Here is a 7,338-nt window from a genome sequence, read left to right as displayed (position 1 = left end):
CCTACCCTAAAGTTGCAGAAAAACATATCTGATGCCACTTCAGCCTTTCACTTACATGAAGAATCCCACTCCTCAATCATCCTGGCCACATTGGAAGCAATGAACACAGCTGTGCTCAGTCTTAGACTGCACAGCTCTGGGTCGAAGGTGGAGGTGGTCTGGTGTTTCCTTGAGCCTCTGTGAGTCCAAAGGGAGGAAAAGCCCTCCTCAGCAAATGCCCATCCCTCACTTTAATCAAGGTTGCCATGTGTGGGTTTCATTTTTGAATGTATATACTCATACTTGGTCATACGTGTTTTCTAAGAGTTTGAAAACATGGTCTCTGTTCCCTTGTTTCTTAGAGTTCTAGAACATCATCAAGTTGTCATCCACTGGTTGTCATGAACTGGTTAGAGCTGCTGCCTGGGCTGAAGAGAGCTCAGCAGGCAAAGGCACTTGCTGCCAAGCCTGGCTACCCGAGTTCAGTTCCTGAGCATGGTAAGAGAGAACTAACTCCTGGAAGTTGACTTCTATGCATGTACCTACACACAAACAAATGATAAATAACAAAACCAGCATCCCAGACCAGGTTCGTGTACAAACTGGAATTGAAGAAATGCTGGGTTACATGGTTTTCACCCTCCAGAACTCCCACTATATTTTCTCTCTGTGTTACTGTGGTAGAATAACTGATAAAAAGAAAAACTTAAGGCAGGAGGGGGCTGTTCTGTCAGAAGGGATCATCCATCATGGGGAGAAGGCATGAGGGCAGAAGTGACTCTGGGTATGAGGCAGCCTGTCACGATGCCTCTCCAGTCTGGAAACAGGGAGATAAATTTCAGAGCTTTGCTGGGTTAGACCCTTTCCCCTTTTAGTCAGCCTAGAGCCCTGTCACGTTCAAGAACATTCATGTCACACACACGACACACTGAGGTGTGTCTGCTAAGTGGTTCCAGTCCAGTCAGATGAGTCTAAAGTTTAGCCAGCACAGTGACATTCTCTGTGAATCTTCTATACCAGGTATGTGCTTGGACATGAGCACGTGTACACATATGTGCACAAGTATGCAAGCGTGCGCGTGCATGCGCGCACACACACACACACACACACACACACACACACACACACACACGATTTAGTCAGTTTATGTGTATTTCCCCTGACTTTCAGTAAAAATAGCATAGCTGCCCACATCATTTTCCTTAATCCCCTGTATCTGGAAAAGTAGAGCTTTTCTGCTTCAAGAGGCCCACAAGAGGCATTCAAAACAGTTTACTGGATGAGCCCATGCATGAATAAACAGATAATGGATCTGAATAGGATGCTGCAATGCCCACAGAAGCCCAGAATTCCTGCACTCCAGAGTTTCCCAGAGCCCTGGAATCCCCAGTCCCTCTGTGAGGCTCAGCCTGCTCCCTCCTCCCGGCTCTTAACCTTGGAGCTTTCCAAGAATCATTTGAGTGTAACCTCAATAAATGTTTTTCATAATTGAAGATATTCCGAACCTACAGCCAGCAAAGCTCCCAGCGTGAGCAGAAGCCAAGTGAAGCTTTGTGTTCGTATAAAGTTAGGAGATTAGCATGCAGACTGAGCTAAAAATATAAACTTAAAAATACGAGAAATAAGGCTACGGACGTTTTTCTGGAACCTTAATGTCAGCTTATTAAAAGAACATCCATCATCCCCACTCACTGTTCTTCCCCAAATGGTACTAATCAAACTCGGCTGTGATTTCCTCTAATGGTCCAAAGATCTGTCTGTTTGTCTCTGTGTCTGTATGTCTGTCTCTGTCTCTCTCTCAATGTCTGTCTCTGTCTCTCTCTCAATGTGTGTTTCTGTCTCTCTATATTTCTATATCTATCTATCTATCTATCTATCTATCTATCTATCTATCTATCTATCTATCTATCTATCTATCTGTCTCCCCCTTCAGTCTCCCTTTCATCCAGGTCTCTAGGAGAATATGGTTGTCCAGTTCTAAGAATCTGATGGCAGGGAGAAAAGGGGCACATGAAACAGCTCTCCTGTTCATCGTTTCTGAAACATCTTCTGGGGAATGTCCGCAGACAGAAAACCCTGGTACATCTCCCCAGGTTTCATTATAAAGGTGGACGAAGTGAGTCCCAGCAGAGGTGCTCAGAATAGAAATCCACTGCGTGAGCCTAGGAGAATCTACACAATTGGTCTTTAGCCTTTGCTGTTGTTGCTGAGTGGAAAGAGCATCCCTCTTCTTACTCACAAAGTGGAGAAAACCTTACCCTATGTGATCTCATAAGGCACACAGGGAGGCTGACTCCAGGGGGCTCCATCTTTGCTCAGAAAGCCTCAGGATGGAGAGATGTAACTGGAGTATGCTCTTGAAGAGTCTCCCAGTCTACCATTACTCACTGGCAGTGACATCTCTCTTCCCACGGCCATGGAGAACAAGACTGTAGCCTTCCAGTGCTGTGGCAGAAGTCTGAGAGAAAGAATTTAAGAGAAGGAAATCATCTACATACTTCCACTGAAGAAAGTAGGAAGGGAGGAGGCTGGAGAGATGGCTCAGCAGTTACGAGTATTGACTACTCTTCCAGAGGGCCTGGGTTCAGGTTCTGTACCCACATGGCAGCTCACAACCATTTTGAGCTCCATTTCCAGAAGAGTCTAACACCTTCTTTTTGGCCTAGCTTTTATATATATATATATATATATATATTATATATATAGACACAAAATAATTAAATAAATATAGTTTTAATTATTATATATTAATACATGGTATAGTTTTAATTGTTATATATTTATATACTATATGTTTACATCTTATTGTGCTTATATATTTACATATTGCTATATACTATCATATGTTTGTGTACTATTTTTCCATTATATATTTTTGCATATACATCAGGAAAGGTCAATGTGATGTTCCTTAGATTAAAAACAGGAAGTAAATTAAGAATAAGAGCTGTTGACTTCTGAAGCGTCCATTTTCCCCTCAGACACAAATTAGTGAGAAAGACAGTGACAACAGCAGCCCCACCTTACAAATAAGGAGCATCAAGCAACTTAGCTGCACCCAAAGTAAAACTTAGGAACTATGGGTGTTAGCGGCCTCTTCAGCTTCCAGTTGGGGAGTGAGAATCAGGGGGAACAGAGACACCAACTCTGCTTCTTTGACCAGCAGCAAAGACAAGCATATCCTTATCAAATAGAAACAACAGTCTTCAAACCTCATACAATGTCACCAGAGAAGAGAAAGCATCCTGATCAGTCTCAAGGCCAGAAAGGTACAGCTATGGGCAACCGTGGGGCTGTTGCAAGAGCTATGCAGCTCCATCCCTTTGAGATTAGAAGAACGACACTCCAGGGCCTCCTGACTGGACCACTGCCGGCATCACTCCGTGACCAAACCAGTGCAGCCAGAGATACAGGATTTTCTTCATACATTTCTCCACGCTTCTCCAGCAGCCACAGAGGTATATTTTGCAGTGTGCCTTATGCTCTTTTTTCTTTTTAACACATGGAAAGAGGCCAGATTGGGAGGCTGTTTCTGCTAGTGGCAGGTCATGGATGTAAACCTGGGGCTGAGAGGCCTCTCAGCTATGTCTGGCAAGAGGCTTACACCAGTTCTCAACACCAGGGCTGCCTAAGAAACAGGAACAGGTTTATCCACCACACCAGGCAGACAGAAGGGCAGATCAGGCCCCTCAGCTTACCCACATCCCATAGGCACAAAGGGAACCCCCTGAATCCCACAGATACCAGAATGTAGAACACTGCTTATGTCCTGAAGAACTCCTGCCTCCAACCCCAACCATAGTTTACACAGAGCTCATCAAAGGAGGGCACCCTGGAGATTTTAGACACCCCACCATTAAAGACTCCCTGTAAACACTGGCTTATCTGATCCGAGATCACCCTGAGGAGTATGTGGAAAAGTTAGAATTCTTGTTAATATCAGCATTTCTACCCAACAGTGAGTTTTCAATAAAAAACTTACATATATCCAATTTGTTATCTTGGAGGTGACCTGGGACCGAGTCGTTCATCTATGTTTCGATGCACCTGTGCACATAGGTAGAAAGTAGCTTTACATAGTAGCATGTTTACCACCTACATCTGGACAGTGATCTGAAGCACGAGGCCAGGTATAGCAGGCATTTACATTGGCATCCATATTGTTACTTATTGGTAGTGACATCTGTGTCAGTGCATTACAGAGGACTCTGGTGGAAGTCCATGCTGTACCATCTCGGTCTCTGTCTTCAATAATGACTGAAGATCACAGTGGGCATTGCTCTATAGGGCCCAAAAGATGATCTACACCAGTGATGCTTTTTGTTTGGAATGAGTGCTCACGTATGAGGCATGTAGCAAGGAAAGTAAAGAAAAATAGTGCACACGCATGCGCTCTGGTGCTATCTGACAAGGTAGTGCAAGCTGGCAGTCCCGTGGTGCCCATGGGCTGCACAAGTTCAAAATTTCTGGTGTTCCTATGGGGATGACCTTCTTTGACCTTTTCTGGGGCTTTTTCAGCTTTCCTGGATCTTGGAACCACAGAGATCCCTGTTTTGGAGGAATGACACAAGATGATGATGATGACGACGACGACGACGACGATGACGACAATGACGATGATGATGACGACGACAAAGAAGAGAAGGAGGAGGAGGAGGAAGAGGAAGAAGAAAAAAAAATGGTAGGAAGGCAAGTGCATGGCATTAAGGTGACTATACACTTGAAAGGATATAGTGTTTTTACTCTTGAGCTGTTTTGCTACTCCATAGAAATTCTGTTTAAGCTTCAGCCCAGGAGTAGGGATGCAATTTCACAACCACTTTTGCTGTGATGATCTAGTATAAGATTTCAATAGCATCTTCAGCAAGATGGAGACCTGGACCTTGCCTTTCCACTCTTCTGAACTTCCAGGTTCTGAGTCAGTAACACTGGTGAGAGACTGTGGGAGGGGTAGACACTGGGGGACTCAGTACTTAAGTACCCAGATTGTCACCAACCCAGGATCTTTGAGGGGGTCTTGGAGAATCATTCAAGGCTTGAGTCCCCCAAACCAGCTTCAGACTAGGGGTCCCAGGGACCTTTTTGTAGGTTGTATGATATATGGCCTATGACTCCCTCTTCTAAAGCACAAGAGGACAATGATTTTGACTCCCAGGTTTCCCAGGAAGGCTTTGGCCCACTTCTTTAATCCAAATCCTATTTCAAGAGCATCTCTGTGACCAAGATCACTAAGTCAGATGGGACAGTGGCAGAGTGCTGCACTGTGGTGGACAGCGACAGTCAGAGAGAGACCACAGTGACCCATCAAGAAGCACATGATAGGTCCAGAAGTGATCTAGACTCTACGACATCTCCAACTCTGGAGGTCCCTTTTCCATCCTGAATTTGCTTCTGAGACATTGGTTTTGGTCTCAGTATCTCTGTTAACCTTTAGGAGCCTTCTGGTTCTCCCCACCCCCTTCCTGTTGCCCATTGTCATTAGCTTAGCTTTTTCTGTCCTCCCAAGTGTCTCAAGTGTGTGAAACAATTAACCGAGCTTATCCAGTCTGTCATTCATCCAAAGTGACCAATAAAGCCTTTATTTATGGTGCGTTTACACACGTGGAAAAGAAGGATGCAGAGGAGAGACAGAGAGAGGGGGAAATACATATTGTCAAATCGGGCGCTCAAAACACCCCTCAAAAACCATCTAGGGAAATCCTGTCTGTACAGTCAGCTGGAGTTCCCAATATGGAGGATCTTGGGGAGAGCAGGGTGAAGCCTCCGAGTGAAAAAACATCAGGTAGAGATGGCATCAAATTGGGCTCCCACAGATCCAGCAGAGACCCATTGGGGAAGTTAGAACAGCCAGCTATCGTCCCATTAAGCTTTTTCTCTGTGGGTGAGCTTCCTAAGGCTGAATTTTCTAGCTTCTTTTTCCCATTGTAGTTTGAGATTAATATTGAAAACCTTCACTGGAAATGGTTTACTTCCTGCTCTTCTCAGGGGCATAGTGGTTTTACTCTTGAGCTGTTTTGCTATTCTCTTTCCTCCCTCTCACAGTTAGGTGGTGCGTCCATCCTAGACAAGGAGCCTCAAGACGAGCAGGCTTGGGTCTAAATGGGGATGGGGCCACTTCCAGAGCCAATGTGTCAGTGAGTTCAGACAACACATGACAATTTACCAGTATAATGTGAATTATAGGTACTGAGGCGCTTAATCTAGACTGTCAATTTAATGAGGCTGACAGGTATATAGGAAATTAATGATGCGCGCGCGCGTGTGTGTGCGTGCGCGTGCACGCAGCATCTCCACTGAGGATTAAAAGGATAAGACATACCTGGATATGTGGAGGACCATCACCATACATTGGGACCCAGTTGGATAAAGCAGGAAGAAGAAAGCTATCTCAAGCAATCTTTCTCTCTGCCTCCTGGTCACTGAGATCCCTCCTCTCTCATCCTCGATGCCACCCTGGAACTCTGAAACTGTGAGGCAAATGAGCCCTTCCTCTCATAAACCACAACTGGAATGCCGTCACAGGGGCACAAATGTCACGAAAGTGACAAACAAACACAGGCAATGTTTGCAAGTGTAAAGGTGTGTGAGGTTGGTTCCATCCGAAGCAGGCACAGCTGGCTTGAGATATCCCTCTGACGCCCTGAGAAAGGGCAGTGATGCAAGTCAGATCTGGAACAAAAACCCCTGATGTTTGCAAGTGAGGTGCGGCTACAGAAGAAAAAGTGGGAGATGATGTTGGCAATATGGCTAACCCAAAACTCTGAATCAAGCTATGGGATTTAAAGGGGGGGGGTTCCCTATAAAACAGCTTACCATTTAGGTTTAAGGCTCTTAAGATCCAGGACCCAGGCTTGCCCCAGGCTTGCACCAACATACCAACATACCATTGAAATCCTACTCTCTCTCTCTCTCTTTCTCTCTCTCTCTCTCTCTCTCTCTCTCTCTCTCTCTCTCTCTCTCCCCCCCCCAAAGTTTCAAACCCAAAACTGGCTCCGTTTCTTTGGGAAGTTCAGAGAGCAGAGCAGAGTCAAGCTTATTAACTACAGAGAGCTTGAGTGTTGCTTCCACAAATGTCAGCCCCCGGGGTGGCTGGTAAGAGTTTTGCCATGGGGAGTCTATGCAGCCCTAGCTGCACAAGCAACCAAAACCTCCAGGCTTCCAGAAGCATTGCAGCCAGTGCTGCTCTTAATAGAATCACTTAACTTGTGGTCAGCCCTGAAGGGGAAGAGATCCTTAGTCACCCTCAGCACCCACCGTCCTTGTGCAAGGGGCCAGCACCTACTGTCCAGTTTTCTTTCATCTCATGCCCTCTGTGAGAGGACTCTACGTGGTACTTTACATCTCTGGGAATTTGCACCA

General features: G+C 45.4%; 1 pseudogene; it reads left to right on the top strand.

Moving 5' to 3' along the window:
• Positions 1-4,462: 4,462 nt before the first annotated feature.
• Positions 4,463-5,406, top strand: Hax1-ps5 (HCLS1 associated protein X-1, pseudogene 5; annotated as a pseudogene).
• The last annotated feature ends 1,932 nt before the right edge of the window (positions 5,407-7,338 follow it).

Source organism: Rattus norvegicus, chromosome 8, assembly GCF_021556685.1.
Source record: "Rattus norvegicus strain SHRSP/BbbUtx chromosome 8, alternate assembly SHRSP_T2T, whole genome shotgun sequence".
NCBI classification, from domain to species: Eukaryota; Metazoa; Chordata; class Mammalia; order Rodentia; family Muridae; genus Rattus; species Rattus norvegicus.
This window is presented reverse-complemented; position numbering and strand designations above follow the sequence as displayed.